The sequence below is a fragment of the Typopeltis vanoorti genome, chromosome 7 (genome assembly GCF_054136105.1).
Source record: "Typopeltis vanoorti isolate ZY-2024b chromosome 7, IOZ_Tvanoo_1.0, whole genome shotgun sequence".
NCBI classification, from domain to species: Eukaryota; Metazoa; Arthropoda; class Arachnida; order Uropygi; family Thelyphonidae; genus Typopeltis; species Typopeltis vanoorti.
The window spans coordinates 97,641,575-97,659,616 of record NC_143555.1 but is presented as its reverse complement, the minus strand read 5'-3'; the positions used below and the strand labels follow the sequence as shown (position 1 = coordinate 97,659,616).

The 18,042-nt window shown below is 35.7% G+C and overlaps 1 protein-coding gene across 4 annotated transcripts in view; it reads left to right on the top strand.

Moving 5' to 3' along the window:
* LOC150104890 (uncharacterized) overlaps positions 1-18,042 on the top strand; it is a 183,719-nt gene that overhangs the window by 48,743 nt on the left and 116,934 nt on the right. For all 4 annotated transcript variants that reach the window (XM_090395408.1, XM_090395410.1, XM_090395409.1 and 1 more), the window contains exon 2: positions 7,637-7,728. The gene's annotated coding sequence lies outside the window, so the exon portion shown is untranslated. The remainder of the gene's footprint in view (positions 1-7,636; positions 7,729-18,042) is intronic.

Genomic DNA, 18,042 nt, shown 5'->3' with positions numbered 1-18,042 from the left:
TTTAGGTAACTGTTAATATATATGGCAGTGCCTCCCCCTCTCGCACCAGTTCTGTCTTTTCTGTACATAGTGTATCCATGGATTTTAGGGTTATTGGCTGATTTTAGGTGTGTTTCACCAATCAGGATGATATCAGCACTGAGACAAATTGCAAATTCTTGAAGCTCAGTGATGCAGAGGTTATACTTTACCATACGAATTGCCAAGAGGTGTTACATCACAAATGGCATCAAGAATTACTGAAATAGAGAGCCAAAAGGCTTTACTTTGGCGATGCAAAATTATTCAAATTAAGTGGATATTGAATCCAACATTATTTCAAAGCCGAATAGAGAAACTGCAAGAGTTTCATGCCGATCAAATTGCATAGACAATAAAAATTATCCAGTGAAACCAAAATTTTGCACTCTGGATGTATTGCTGTGTATATCCCAAATGTCATTAACATCCAGTCAGTACAGAATTATTAATATCAGTTCAAATTGTTTTACCAAAGTGATCTGATTGAGTCAAAGTTGAATCACGTGGACATATCGTTGTATACATCCAAAATTCCAAATATCATTGAATTCCATCAAGAACACATTTAATCCCTTGGTAATCACCATTTGTAATACTACCAAGTCCTCTTGGTATTTTTTTCTGTATTATATCTGTTTGATATAAAAATTTATGTGGCTTATTGTCAAGAGCCTGGATAACCAAATTTAAATAAAGTCCTTTCAACCAGTGTTTCTGACTAAATGACAAATGGATTTAATTTGTTATTTAGTCACGAATCTAATAGTTAAAGATGTGTTTGTAAGCTTAGGTGTTGACAGTTGTGTGTAGCTTAATTTCAACTCTGAAGCAGCAAAATAAATAAGATATCCATATCTATAGATTCATGACTAAATAACAAATTAAATCCATTTGTCATTTAGTCAGAAACACTGGTTGAAAGGACTTTATTGAAATTTGGTTATCCAGGCTCTTGACAATAAGCCACATCAATTTTTATATCAAACAGATATAATACAGAAAAAAATACCAAGAGGACTTGGTAGTATTACAAATGGTGATTACCAAGGGATTAAATTTGTTATTTAGTCATGAATCTAATAGTTAAAGATGTGTTTGCAAGCTTAGGTGTTGACAGTTGTGTGTAGCTTAATTTCAACTCTGAAGCAGCAAAATAAATAAGATATCCATATATTCGTCTTGATATCTTAAAGTTTCTGCCTGGTCTCTGAAAGGGAACAAACGAGTTTGAAACAGCTGTTGGGCCAGTGAAACCTTAAAAAAATGCACTAATAAAAGACGAATATATGGACGCTTGGGCTGCTCATGTCTTTTAAGTAGTGCAAGCTAAGGTAACTCCCATGCCCAGGATTGTATTCTCATAAGCTCTGGTCAATTTTACCAAACTTTTATAGTTTCTACAAACATTTGGCTTTGAAATAATGTTGGATCCAATATCCACTTTGCCTATGTAACTAACTAAATATTTATTTCGTTCTTTGGGTATTGTGAATTAAGCAGCAAACTACACATGAATCTAATAGGTGTTTATCAAACTGTCTACTAATTACATAATCATTTTGTGAAATGTATCTAATACCTCTCTCAATGAGTATTGACTCCAGGAAATGTTTGTATAATTATATCAGTTAACTTCTTAAAAGTTAAATATATTGTGAGCTAGCTAGAAAAGAAATAGGTTGGACCCCAGCTTTAGGAACCAATATGGTTTTCTGGCATTTTGAACCTCCATTATTATTATTTTTTTTTTCCCCCACTCTTTCTATAATGTATATAGTTTTCTTTGTTTGAGACAGATGTGATTTCAACTTGAATATCTCATTTGGTTTAAGATGTGTGTTGAAGACTATGATTGCCAGCCTGGCTGGCTGAGTGGTTGGTTAGCATACCTGCTCTTCAACCAACAGGTTGTGGGTTCAGATCCCACTGTGGGCATGGATGGTTGTAAAAGCCTGCTCTGGATGCTCTTGTATAGTTCCTTGAGTTTATAAGGCTTGGCTTAAAAAAGAAAAAAAAAAGAATACTTCATGGGTCTATTCAGAGTTTTGCAAATCATTAAATTATGTGTCCCCACTTTCTGTTTGCAGTTTATTGCATCTCTATTTTGAAATCTTTATTCTGGCGTTTCTTTACCTCAAAAAGTTAGAAGTATCATATTGAGAGTTCCTAGCAAGTTATTTAACAGGTACCTGGCAAGAATATAGAAAATAAATTCTGAAATGGTATTTATAAAAGTAGCTAAATGAGAAGTCATGGGAAGATTTTTAGTAATAATAATTATTATTATTATTATTACATAACACCTCCAGGGAGTCCAAAGACTGATCGAGGGAAGGCACCTACTCCACAAGTTGCATTCAATATTTAGAATAATTAAGTGTAAGACTGGGGTGCACATTATCTTCACTTATTCCTGCCTATCTCCATCAATATTGATGGAGATAGGCAAGAACATTAATTGATTTTCAGTGGAGAAATGTTAGAATGAGTAAAACATTTCAGCTATTTATGCAGAATTTTTAGTGAAGATAGCCAATTAAGTATAGACATGGTTAATAGAATCAGCAGAGTTGGTCTGGTAACTGGCCTGTCAGATAGTTATTTGAAGTACGATACATAAGATAAAACACAAAACTGGGGGTATACAAGATAGTTTTCAAACCAATTTTAATTTATGGATCTAAGAGAATAGAGCCTCCATAGCTTGGTTACTATCGATAATTTCCTTTTGTTGGAAAGACCTAGCTTTGAATTCTGTCTATGATGTGAAAAATCTTTATTTTTGGGACTTTTTGAGATTACAGTGCTCTTGTTCTCCTATGTCTCTTTCATAAAATATTAGCTAAACATCTTTGGTTATACATCCAACATGATTTTAGGCAGAGAGCCTTCATCCCTGCAGATGGCTGTGGTGAGAATATCTTCATTCTTTCCTCTCTTCTCTCTGAATCCTAATGCCAACTTTAACCTGTCTTTATGGTGTCCCTGGACCTCCAAAAGACTGTTAGATATGAAATGGGCAACCTCACTTACAATGAAGTCACCCATCCAGATTTTAACAGAATATGCCCCACTAAGAGAGCATACTTGTCATTTCAGCAATTAAGTTCATGTCATAGAAGAATTAATATCATGATCAATAAGATGAACGAAATATTTAGTATGTGTTTTGACAGATCTAAATTAGAATTGTGTCAGTACACTGCCTAAGAAAGAACAAAGGTCGCTCAAATACCACTTTAATATTGTAAGCACCCGTGGGCTCGTGGAAAATATCTAGAGGCACGCGTTCCCGAAAATGGAAAGCCCTGTATGGTGGTGCGATGAGGTTACCCAGTCGGGGACGAATCGTAGGGCAGAATATGCAAAATCTAACTCGAAAAGAGGGCGCTGGAAAGGGAGAATATATGCAGCAACACAGGTCTGGACCCCCCCCCCCATTTTGTTTGTTTGTTCCAGTTTTCTCTCCGTGTGCTCCTCAGTGGTCAACGATGTCCAACTCCTATGTTCCCAGAGTTGATTACCGTAGGTCCCGGCAAGGCATCGCAGTAGACTATGGCAGATAAAATTGCGGGCCATTGGGAAGGAAAGTGCACCGATGTAATTCTTGACGAAGTGAGCGCCAGACTCGAAGAATATATGTGGCAGCAAACCTTGAACAACAGTTTTCCACTACGGAAGAAGGATGGAAGGAACCCCGAAAACCTGTGCAATGTAGATAAGTACTTTACATATTCTTTGTCCCTTAAACATTAGGATGACTGCGAACAGAAGAAATTTTGTGTTTCAGAATGAAAATTGAACTTTGAAGATTAAGTAGATTATAGAACAATTTAAATCTCATTAGACTGACTGTCCGAGAACCGTGAATTTGTTAAGAACCAATGTTTTAACCCATAGGAAAAGGAAACAAGATGCGTTTGTGCCTAACGAGCACCTGATCAACTGTATGTAGTATTTTAACCATTTGAAGGAAACATTCTATGTAATGAGAAATTGTATATTTAAGGTATGAGAGAGTGAGTGAAACCTAGATGATTTTAACTTAGCATTGCTTACATAATGTCTGTGTCTTGTATTGCTTATGAGTTCATTAAATGTGTTTCATATGTGTGTGATCTGACCATGCAGACTGACTCTTACCACTCATAAAAATTACGAACCTGTTAATCTGTATGTGCATGCGGAGATACCCAAACTAAGTTAAGAAGGAAGGGCTACGACTGCAAGATTAGAACACCTACGACCTCTGATTTAGTTATAACCACATTAGTGGCATCTAATTTCTGTGACCCTCCCTAGGTTGAGATATACTCTGTACCTATGCTCAGGCTGGCGCAGTATATAAATTTGTCTGAGAAAAAAGGGGATGCCTCAAACAAGTTAGAGAGTAGGTAATCTAAGGGTCCTACATAGTATTTGATAGACAAAGTTTAGAGAAAAATTTTAGGAAAAGAATTAGAGCGAAGGGCCATGAACAACAACACACGTAGTAAGAACAAGAATAACAAAGGAGAACACAAAAGAAGAAAAATATAACAGACCTTTTATGGTGTCTCCCTTTAAGTTATACTGTATTTATCAAATATAACTCGCACTTTTTTCTCCAGAATTAAAGTTTAAAAAAATTGTGGTGCAAGAGATATGCAAGGACTTTTGGAAACTAAAGTTTTTCAGGAAAAAACCAAATTGACGTTTATAATCAAATCCTCAGTTTTCATTATAATTTATAATTGTTCACATTACTTATAAAATGAATGCATTTAAATGTTAATTATCAATTCTTTACGTGATCGGCCGCTCACCATCATGTGATATATTTGAATCTTTTGCCAACAATGCTTCTGTAATTAAATTAATCATTTCTGGTGAAATCATGTCCCAAGCTCTCAAAATCTAGTCGCACAACAGTTCTATTGATAGTCTCTTAACCTTAATCCCCCCCACACACAATCCAAGATCGAGAAGTCAGTGCCTTCACTCTCACATTTCCTCTACTGGTTGCTTCCATCTCTATGCATATGATTGATGTGGTATTAACAAATGATTGTGCAACTGAATAACAAAGGCAAGCTGGCGATTGTTGAGTTGAAATGCCTCTCTTCAACCGAATTCCAAAATATCTGAAACTGCCATAACAACATTCACTGTCTATTTCTTAAAGTTTTAAACTTTTTTTTGTGTGTGAACTATATGCGAAACTTTTTAATTTCTTTTTCATAAAGTAAAATCAGGGGTGTGAGGGTGAGTTATATTCGAGTAAATACGGTACTTTGAACTCTGTGTTGAAGGATGTTCAGAAGCTTTCGTCGTCTAAAATATTAGAGATTTACTCTGCAAGTTCCCTTTGCTATTGCTCAAAATTGATATCCATCCTAGCACTTAGTGACTTGTACCAAGGAGACTCTCTCTCTCCTCTTTTCTTCAGTTGTGTCATTGATGAGTTTCTTCACTTTCTTCCAAATAATCAAGCAGTAATCAGGCTTCTTAAGATGCCAAGTTCTTGGCTGTGAGAGGTAGCTGAGCCTAACACATAATTGAAGATGGAGTGAGTTGGATCCTGGAGATGGGTTAGATTTAAAAAAATAACAACACAGGATCATAAACTAGAGATCACAGATAGGAGAGTTCTGAAATATATTAGAGGAGTGAACAGATGTTGTCAATGTCAGAATCTTATGAACAGTGATATGAGAAAGGAACTTAGCATTGTTAGCATTCAAAAATTAATACGATTAGATCTAATCTGAGGTGGAATGGTCACTCCCATTCAAATAGAAGGGAAATGGAGATGATTCTAACCATGTGATTGATAGCAGAAAAAAAAAAAAAAAACCTCAAGACATGAATGGATTGATGCAGTTAGTTGCCTTTGAAGATTGTAATGCTAAAATAACCATATAGGAGACCTAACAAATAGCAGATTATAAAAGAAAATTGTTAGGAAAGTCAGAAATGATGTAAATTTTATCATGTAATACTATCAGAGTACTTTCATAACCTCTACACCCATGAGGATACATAACAGGAATTACCATTCCTGTTATGTATTCCGTGGCCATAACAGGAATGTTAATTCCTGTTATGGCCATGGAACTTTGCTAAATCATGTTATTCGAGATCAACATTTGAGATAATTCTGCAGAGCACTTAATTTAGATCACTAATTTGTAATTAAATGATATATAGCAGTGGTGGGCAAACTGTGGCTCCCGAGACAACATTGGTTTTCATTGCCATTTTTCTAAACTTTTATATTAATAATCTATAGTTGTATAGTATGTACCAATATTAGAATATTTTATTTTGTAAATACTTTAATGATAAGTAAAAACAGATATTTTGAAACTTTACATTTTTAGCTTTTAAATGGTACCAGCCAAAAGGGTTGTTAATGTGGATTTTATTATCGTATTTGGTTGGTAAAATGTGTTTCGACATTTTATGGCCTGTGTCACTCCTGCCAAAATTAGTTCCAAAAGTGACTACTATGATCTCTGCATTACCCACTGCCTCTGTTGCCTGGGCTCTGCATCATCACTCTTAATGCAGTACACACGTTACGCGCTTGTGGTGGTAGCGGAACATAACTAGTGAATTTTAGTGTAGATAAGTACTTTTCTGATTAATAAATAATTAAGATTGATTTTAGTGAAAGTTATAAAACCCTTGTTTAAAATGACTGAGCAACAGAAGAATACAAAACGGAAATACGAACAACTGAAACAATACAAAGGATTGTTTCGGTAAACTTAGAAACACTTTATAATGATTTTGAGAAACTAAAAAAGTTAAAGGCATGTTTTGAATTTCTTGTGAATCCTTTTGTGATTGATGTCATCAATGATGAATATCACGTTATTGCACCTTTTACTGCGGATGTTGTTTCAATAGAGACAGAGCTTATTGAGCTGCAGGAAGATGTGGGTTTGAACCTAGTACATAAAAGCTCATCTGTAACTGAATTTTGGAAACAAATCCCAAAAGCAAAGTATCCCAATCTTCAAAAAACTGGCTTCCGAATCCTCTCTGTTTTTGGGACAACTTACTGCTGTGAATCTCTCTTCTCTGTAATGAAATTTGTCAAGTCAAAACATCATGTGCTATCCTCACTAACAGTCTCACCGAGCTTCTTAGAACAGCTTTGACATCCTACCAGCCATATTTTAAACTATTAACTGCATATATGAAGAATCAATCAAAACCATCAACGAGTAGAGAGTAAACATATTCTTCTTTGGTGAGTAGGACTACTATATAGTTGTATTTTTTATTATTTACAAATACAATTTTAGAATAATATTTTCTGGGGCTCTCGAGTATTCAAACATGTATTATATGTGGCTCTTATTACCGAAGAACTTGCCCACCCTTGATATATAGCATTTCTGTCATTTTTATTTCTTTTAGCCAATAATTGAAGCTGTAGTAATTAGTCCTTTGCAAGTTTTTTAAACTAGGATTTATTAGATATTCTTCGGTAATAGTTTGGTATCTTTTCTTTTCATTTTTATTGATTGTATTTCAATTTTAAATCTGATTTCTTGTAAATTTCTCATAAGAATTTTTTTCTTCCAGAAGCATGCTATTAATTAAAAATTATTTGGAATTTCAGTGTTGCCTGATTTAGCCTAAAATGGTGAGCATGATAGAAAGGCATCATCAGAATGAAGCAGCTTTATCAGAATTTTTAAACATAAGTTAACGGTAAGCATGAATCATAAATTCTATTTATATATATATATATATATATATTACTGAGATACTGCAGCACAAAATTAAGAGGCAGTGCTACGATAGCAAATGATTCAGTTTGCAGACTGTGTAGAAGAAATGGATATGAGTTTTTTTTGGATGTGTAGAATGAGTTGGATGATAGAAAAGACTTATGTAAGAGCAATCGACTGTACTTGAATGGATTTGGCATCAGTAAACTGGATAAATTATTATTGGTTTGAGATCTAATAAAGAGAGTCAGGGGAGACTAAATCACCACAGGAGGAATGGCTCGAATGTGTGTATAAGTTCAGTTATGTAAAGATGACAGTGATATAATTGTCATCGAGCATGGTTATGGATCTGTTGAAAGGGTGGATGTAAGATGTAAGAATATATATGGGGGAGGAGGTAACTTGTTATGGTTATACACAAGTGCCAGGACCATTAGGAACAAAGGGAGTAATTTTAGACTAAGATTATTGACATTGATGAAACCTAGCTGTCAGAGTCAGATGATGTAACTGGAATTGAGTATAAAGAGTATAGTACTTTTAGGAGGAATAGAAGAGATAAGAGAAGGGGATACTATTAATGATATTAGATGATATCATTAGCAGTAAATATTGCAGTGTGTTTGAGACCTGATGGTTCAACTGCTGGTGATAAAGAAATTCATTTCCAAATTACCCTGATGGGTACTAAGTGAGTAATCATTATGGATGACTTAAATTATTCAAACATTAATTGGGTAGAACAGAAATCTCACGATAAGAATGAAGAAGAATTTATTGATCTGTCGCAAGACAACTTTCTCAGGCAACGTGTGAAAGAATGAACTCAAGCTCAAATAATGTGACTTTGCCACCACTTGGTGACAGTGATCATGTCATACTGTTCTGAAGAGTAGCTGACTATATGGGTGTTCTCCAGTTAGGAACGTAACATGCTGAACTATCATCATCAAATTCCTGCCATGTACCCTCAAGGGGTGTACAGGATATGATAGTACTATATGAAAAATTTATATCATTACTAACTTCCTATCTACAATTTTCCTTGAAAACAGCTGTTACTTGTCAAGACTCCAACATTATCAGATCTTATATTTCTATCATCTAAGGCACTTTGTGCCGCATCAATCCACCTATATCTTGGTCTTCCTCTGGGTCGTTTTCCTCCCAACCTGGCAGAGAACACTTGTTTTGCTAATCTTTCCTTGCCCATTCTGTTTAAGTGACCATACCATCTGAGATTATAACTGCTAATGCATTCCTGAATGCTGACGATGTCAAGTTCTTTCCTAATATCCTCGGTTTTTAATATGATATTGCCATTGATGATCTGTTCGTGCCCCTAATTTTTCTCATGACTCTCACATCTGCAGTGTCTAGTCTTTGGTCAAGTGTTTTACCTCTGACTCGGATCCATAAGTTAAAACTGGTTTGAGCACTGCCTTGTATACAGCTAATTTAGTGTTTTGACTAACTTCTCTCTTACTCCATATAAATTTATTCAGTTGACTTCCTACCATACCAGCTTTGTTGATTCTGTTGTCTATTTCCATATTTTATTTACCATCTTCACTAAAAATCATGCCTGAGTAGCTAAATTTTTTACTTCTTCTATAGGTTCTCCATTCACAATGCAGTTGATATTTTCACTGCTTCTGCTTATTTTCATTGTCTTTGTCTTTTTACTGCTGAACTTCATATCATATCTATTACAACAGTTATTCAGTTTAGTCAGGGAATCTTGCAGACTTGTAGCAGATTTATTTAGAAGTATAATATCGCCTGCATAAAGTAAAGAACTGACATTAACGTCTCCAATTTTGATATCATGTTTAATACCACTTTCCTTCATTTGGGTTCACAATTGAAGGAAATTACAGAAGGGATGTACATTATCCCTTCTGTAATTTGATCCAAATAGATAATGAATAACAGAGGGGATAATGTACATCCTTGTCTCACACCAGATTTAACATTAAACCATCTTCCTGTACTTCCTTCCATTCTAACTGCTGACTTACAATTCAAATAAAGACTAAGTATTGCTTGATATAATGCCCCATTGACACCATATAACATATAATTAGCTTTGCTCTTTTCTCCAAATTTTCCCAAAATATTTTTGTATGTCTGACAATCATTTCCTACTCTGCTATTTAGATCCCCAACAAGGACCAACTTTTCCTTTTTCATTGTGTCAGTTGCTTTCTCTAAAGCCTCTAAAAATTTCTCCACTTCTGTCTTAGTAGAACCTTCTGTGGGACCATAGGCACAAATAAGTTTCATTGTCCAATTTCCCATTCTGATATTTGCTCACATCACTCTACTTGAGACTGCCTGCCATTCAAGAAGATTAGCTTTTTTTTTTTTGTGTTGAATACTATGGCTACAACTTCTTTTCCTTGATTGTCATTGCCTTAATATAACATTTTGTATTTATTGCTCAGAAAGATCTCACCAGTTTTTGTCTTTTTTGTTTCAGTCATCCCTATTATGTCGATGTGGTACTTATCTAATTCCTCAGCTAGCTCCATTTCTTTGCCATTCAGGCTTCTTATGTTGATAGTACTGATCTTTAACTCTGGTGATGTTGAGTTGGGGTGTGTTTTCAGATTTGTGCCAGTAGCTGACTTTTTGCTGTTCGCCCTGGTTCCCTGGCGAAAACAACGGGGGCCTTGTGTAACTGGGCGACCCTATCCTCGTTCGTTCAGTATCCAGGTAGATACCCAACAGGGTGCACCATGAGAAGGTGAGGATTGGACATTAGGTCAGAAGCCCTGGTTGGTTCTCTGTATTCCTTTAAAGGCTATGTGGAGGTCTCCTCTCAGTTATACAGCTTTGACCCTTAAGCACCCCCCATGTTGAACTATAAACCTGAAAATTATGACCAACTAAGGCGAATACTATCTTTGTTTCCTTGTTATCTGTTACTGAATGGGAAAGACATCAGCAGTGCATAGGAAGCTTTGAAAAGGTGCTTAAATGAGAGAGTTTCTGAATGTGTTCCTAGAGTTCAAAAAAATAAATAGGGTAGGAGTGAATGGGTGTGCAACTTTATTAAGCAAGAGCTTGAGGAGTCTTGAAAAATTATTAATTGATATAAGACCTAATACAGACTTTCAGGGAAACTGAATTCTGATGGGAAGAATCATGAGAAGCTGTGTATAAGAGCAACAATGTTAAGTAACTGTGTTAGTGATGGGAATGGTTATTATTATTTTGGAAATGATTATGAAATGAGAATGATTCTGTGTTCGTCTGGTTCAGACCTATCAAGCATGTGTAACGATGCCTGCACAATTAAGGAACTAGATAAGAATAGACACCTTCAAGTTGTCAAACTGTGTTATGCTCATGAAGACAAGTGCATTCAAAAGAGCATTCAGATAATTTATTATGTATGTACACGAATGCTAGGAGTATCAGAAACAAAGGAGTAGAGTTTGTTGCCTTGGCTAATGTATTGGGACCTCATGTTGTAGGCATTAGTGAGACTTGGCTATCAGAAGCAGATGTACAAACTGGTATCGAGCGCAAAGAGTGAGTATTTTTAGGAAGAATAGACAGGATAGGAGAGGATGGGATGTGCTGCTAATGATATCATATGACTTGAATCCAGTTAGAGTTGAGACCTGTGATTACAATACTAGTAACAATTTTTCATGCGGAAGTGAGTTTGAAGCCATCTAGTGGGAGGTGGACTCTAACAAGATTAAATACAGTGGGCTGTTGTTAGAGACCTGGTGGATTAGTTGCTAGTGATGAAGAAAAGCATCAACAAATAAATACGATGGGTGCAAAAAGAGTAATCATAATGGGAGACTTTAATTATCCAAACATGATTGGATAGCTATGAAATAGCATGAGAAAAATGAAACTGAATTATACTGAGCTGTTGCAAGATAACTTCCTCAAGCAACAAGCAACATGACAGAAGGAACTCGAGGTCAAAGAGTGTTAGATATCTGATTATAGTGTCAGAGGAGGTTTCAGTTAAAGACTTAACTATTCTGCCTCCAGTTGGTGACAGTGATCATGCATATGGGAAATGGCCAAGTTAATGAATGTTCATTCAGAAAAGGTTACATGCTGAACTACAAAGGAAGAAATTATGACAACCTGAGGGAGTATGCTGGGTTCTGTGCCATGGTATCAGTGATATCAACAGTGCGTGGGAGGTGTTTAACAAATACTTAAATGATGCGATATCAGAATGTGTTCTTAAAGTTCGAAGAATAAATAGAGTAGGAATGAAATGGATGTGGAAGGAATATTGTGTGCATAAAGATGATATTAGTTAGGATAATTATAAGCAGTGGACCAGAAGAGTCAGAAGTGTTGTATGGAAAGCTAAGTCTTATTATGAAAAGAAACTGGCTCTGCAAGTTAAACCCAAAAGAATTTTATCATTATGCAAGTTAAAAGAAATAATACATTTGAAAGAATAATTCTACTGAATGCAGATGATATGCAGGTGACTGATGCAAGAAGTGATTCTTCAACTAATGAGCAGCCATTTTGCTATCATCCTGGTATATGCAACATTAAACTCACTGCTACCTCTTCACTGTATGAGGAAACTCATGTGGATGATGAGGAAATGCTAGAGCTGTTGCACAAACTGAATAAGAATTCTGCAATGCAATAGGAACTGATGGGATATCAGCATGGATGCTAAAAAAAGAGTGTTCAGCTGAACTGACTATTCACTTGACCAGGCTATATAATTTGAGTCTCAGAACAGGGAAGATTCCACAGGAGTGGAAAGAATGTATGGTAATCCCATTACACAAGGGTGGTGCAAAGACCGATGTTATCCAACTATCGACCAATCAGTATCTCAGGAGTTGTGGTGAAGATTTTGGAAAAGTTGGTTAGGGCTTGCATTCAGAAATGGGTTGACAGAGAATCTCTACTTTGCAATGAACAGCATGGGTTTACTAAGGGAAGGTCATTTTTGCAATTTGCTCACATTCTATGATAATGTTATCACTGAGTTAGACAAGGAGAATGGATACACCATGATACTTTTGGATTTTGCTAAGGCTTTTGACAGAATACAGCATGGAATACTGTTGCATAAATTGGAGAATGTGGGATTGGATTATAAACTATTGGCGATAAGAGAATGGCTGATAGATATCAAAAAAGTGGTATATGGGGGATGCGGAATCTGCAAGATTCAAGGATCAGTTCTTGGTCCATTGCTATTCAATATGTACATTAATGATATTGGGAAGGATTTGACATGTGACATACAGCTATTTGCTAATGATGCAAAGATAGGTAGGGTAATCAGGAGTGCTGCTGATATGCAGCATTTGCAGAATGATTTGAATAGGCTGGAATTGTGGTCATGTGAAAATGGTTCTCATTTTATTGCTAATAAATGTAAAGTCATGCACTTTGGTGTGATTAGATATCCAATGTCGTATTATATTTTTACGATTATACTTGAAGAAACTGATGAGGCCAGGGATTTTGGCATGTTAGTAGATAAGAAGTTGAAGTTCAGGGGACCATGTAGAAGATTGCAAATACAACTCAAAAGATAATTGCAATGCTGAAACGAATCACATGTAAAGATAAGGATGTCATTTTGCCTCTTTACAAGGCCTTGATAAGACCTCACTTGGACTATTGTGTGCAGATCTGATCTCCTGGTTTCTGTTGTGATTCTGATATGTTGAAGGCAGTGCAAAGGAGAGTGTTAAAAATGATATCAGGATTATGGAATACTGATTATGAAGACAGATTGAGAATTTGTAGACTGCAGGCACTAGCAAACAGGAAAAGAAGGGTGATATGATTGAGACTTGCAAATTTCTGAAAGGGTTATACAGAATTTCAGTAGATGGATTTTTCATTTTATAGAGGGTGGGAGAAGGACACGAGAGTATCCACAGAAGTTGAGAATGAATGCTGTCAAGAAGGGAGTTATAGGGCTAGATTTTTCTCTCATACAGTAGTGCATGATTGGAATGAATTGTCATCGATGTGTGTGCACGCGCAAGTAGCATGAATGAATTCAAGAACAAGTATGGCAGCTGGTGCATATAGTATGGCCTCCCTCAGTAAGTTTGTTCCTGACTCCCTGGAGGTTTCTCTCTTAATAATATCTTGAGAATAAGAGTAAGAGGAGTTATGAATATACAAACCAGAATATACAGGCCAGAAAGCTAAAGCAAAGCATGATAAGAAATTGACTGTGCAGGCTAAATGCAACAAAAAAGAATTTTATCATAAAATTCTTTTTGGTTGCATTAAAAGTAAAATAAAAAATGAATGTAGAAGAATAAGTTTTGTAAATGCAGACATACCCTTCTCTCAGATGTAAATAAGGTTGTTCAAATAATGAGTGCTCACTTTGCTGAGATCTGTCAACCAGCTGCATGTAACATAAGGCACAATGCTACAACTACATCGGATGAAGAGTAGAGGTACATGAGAATGATGTTCAAGCACTATTGCATAATCTTGATAAGAATTCAGCAGTAAAGAGTGCTATGATATAGGAACAGATGGGATATCAGCACAAATGCTAAAGGAATATTCAGCCAAATTGGCTAGTCCCTTGACATGTTTGTATAAATTGAGCATTACCTCAGGAACGATCTCACAAGAACGGAGAGAATACATGACAGCTCTGATGTATGAGAGTGGTGCAGAAACCAATGTCTGAGTGCCGACGTATCAGTATCTGAGGAGTAATGGTGAAGATTTTAGAGAGGTTGGTAAGAAGAACTTGCACATACAGAAATGGGTTTACAAAGAAGCTATACTTTGCAAAGGGAGATCATGTTTTAGCAGTTTGCTCATATTTTATAATAATGTTATGGCTGAGTTAGATACACTATGATGCTGTTGGTCTTTGCTAAAGCATTTGATAGGATACTACATGAAAGGCTGTTGCAAAACTGGAGGATATGGAATTGGAATTAGGAAATTTTTCAATCATTAAGTAAAATTTTTTTGGATGATGATACTCATGAGCCATCTGACATCTACTAGTTGTCACATGACACACCAGCTTGGCTTCCTTTCATTTAATAGACACTATCTCCATGAGTTATCATTATATGCATAATTCTGTATGTATTTCCCAATTCATACTTGAACAAATGATGATACTTCTATAATTAGGTAGACAAAATTCCAAAAATTTAAGGAAACAATCCCTTATTTTATTATTATTATTATTTTTTGCTAATAATAAATGATAAAATTTTCTGCAGCTTTGTATAGGCTTGATATTGTTCTCTTTATTTAAAGTTGTCTACTATTGGTTACCTGCTGGACAATAAAAGTTATCTATCACTAGAAGACATTCACAAATATTAGTGTCATAGTAAAATTCAAGTGCACAGCACTTGAATTGCTGGAATGCAATCCTAATTCAAGTTGAAATTAAAAAATAAATATAAATCCCAACATCAGAATCGAAGAGATACAGCACGAATAAGTGAAGCAGAAATAGGAAGAAGGTACAGAACAGTATTAGAAGAGAAACTTAAAAGTGTGGAGAAAGAAAAAAACTCGAATTTAAGAGTGAAAAGAGTAATGAAGGTGATAGAAGATGCAGTTGAAGAAACAGTACCAGAAGAAGAGAAGATCAAGAAGAAATGGATTATACAAGAAACACTGAAGTTAGTACAGGAGAAAAGAATGTTGAAGATAAGAAGGGATACATCAGAACAAATAGAAGAGCAATATAGAAGAAAGTGTAATGAGGTGAAAAAAGCAGTCAGAATGGATAAAATGAAATGGTTAGAAGCCCAATGCAACAATATAGAACAGTACTATGGAAAGCATAAAACAAGGGAGGTATACAAAATGATCAGAACCATTAATAGAAAGTGGCAACCAAAACAGACCACAATTAAAGATGAAAAAGGCAAAGTATTGATGAATAAAGAAAAAATTGTACAGCAGTGGACAAGATACTGTAGTGAGTTATATGAAGAAAAACTAGATTCAGATATCATTTGGAAACTGACTGAAGAATTGAAGCAAATATCACCACCAGGTAATGAGCATGATATGAACATTTTAAGAGGAGAGGTAGAAAAAGCAATAGGACGGCTAAAACACAACAAGAGTCCTGGTAACGATAGCATTACTGGAGAAATGATTAAATATGGTGGTGAAAGTATGGTTACAGAAATGCACCAACTATGTAATATGGTATGGAAAGAAGGGAAAATGCCAGAGGAGTGGGTGAAATCAATATTAGTGACACTATACAAGAAAGAAAATAAGCTAGAATGCAAAAATTATAGAACAATTGCCTTGATAAGTCACCTTGGTAAAGTGATGATGAATTGACAGAAAGATTGAGAACACAATTAGAAGCATACCTTGCAGACGAGTAAGCAGGATTTAGGAAGGATAGAACTACAATTCAACAGATTTTGACAATGAGGTTAATAGCAGAGAAAGCTAGGAGAAAAAACAAAAACATATATACTTGCTTTGTTGATTTTCAGAAAGCATTTTACAGTATTGACCAGAAAGTGACATTAGCAGTTCTGGAATCCTATGGAATTGATAAAAAAACTAATAGCTATATTAAAAAATGTTTATCAGAATGCAGTTGCAGCAGTTAGAATAGGTGATGATTTGGGGAAATGGTTTAAAGCAAGCAGAGGTACCAGACAGGGAGACCCAATATCACCAAGCATTTTAATCGCACATTTAGAAAGAGCAATGGACAAATTGAAGGAAGATACCAAAGGAATATCTGTACACGGAATGAGAATTAACAATCTGAGATTTGCAGATGACATTGTTATTATTGAAGAAGACGAAAGAGAACTACAAAAAACACTGGAACTGAGGAAGGGAAGAGATTTGGACTTGTTATGAACTTGGAAAAAACAAAGACAATGGTATTTGGTGAGAAGAACATGAAACAAAAGATACAAGTGGATGGAACTGATATAGAAAATGTAGAACAATTCATATATTTGGGAAGTAAACTGACATATGACTTGGACTGTAAAAAAGAAATAAAGATCAGGATTGCAAAGGGAAGAACAAATCTGAAGGCCATGATAACATCTGGAAAAGTAAAATGATCAGTCTGCAAACAAAACTAAGAGTACTGGAAACATGCATCTTCAGCAGTGTACTGTACGGATCTGAAACGTGGGTAATAAATAAAGAATCAAGAAAAAGAATTTTGGCATTTGAAAGAACTTGTTACAGGATTTTCTGTACCCATCCTATTCTTAGAATGGGTACAGAAAATCACCAGTGAAGAGCTCTATCAGAAGATACAACCAAAAGAGATTATAAAATGCAGAAGATTATAAAACAGAAGCTGCGGAAGATAAAGACATTTATGTTTGGTATTTTGGATGGTTTAAACAGAAGAGGTAGACCATACAGAGAATGGATAGATGATATAAAAGACTGGTGTGGAATGGGTGTACAAAAACTGCGACACTGTGCACTGGACAAAGAAAGGTGGAAGAAGATAGCGAAACAGGCATCAGACATCAACGGGCAGTGAACCCATAGTTCATGATGATGATGATGAATCCTAATTCCTAATTTACACTCACGTTCAGACCTACACTTTTTACAGTGTAGGCATTTGGAATTGAAATCCTACGGAATAGGTTGGTTACTCCTTATTCCTGGAGGTATCCTATGACTGTAGCCTATGTGTTCACGGGGCTGGTTTGCCTGCTTGTGGGATGAAAAACCCTGCTGCCCAAGACCGGCTAACTTGGCTATGGCTGAGGAAGATCCTTAAGCTCCTCACGTCGTCGATGGGAATTGAACCTAGGACACTCCTTCCCCAGGCATATGGTTACGAAGTGCATAGCCACTAGGCCAACCATGAGGACGGGAATGCAATGCAGAGTTTTTTTTTTTGGTCTGCTTGTTTGAAAATTGAGGCTTGGATAGTAGATGTGAGTTTCAAATGGAGTGGGAATTGAAGACCTTTATTCCAGAAAGAATAATTTCTGTAATTTGATTGGGAATACGTATTTGGATCTAGATAGCAGAACAGTGGTTTGTTCATTGGAAAGAAATATTCCACAATGCACTATTGTCATGGCAGTATTGAGTGACTGAGGAAAGGGCATTTCATAGGAGAGAAATGTTGGACATTATAGTGAGTAGAGGACGATTTGAGTTAGATCACTGCTCATAGCAAATACCTCAACATCTCTTCCAGTCTTAATGTCAGTGGAATTAGAAAACTAAAGCCATTTGGGTATAATAAATTTAGTTTAATCCTTTATCCAAGTGTGAGCAAACAAAGTTTGCACCTGAAAGT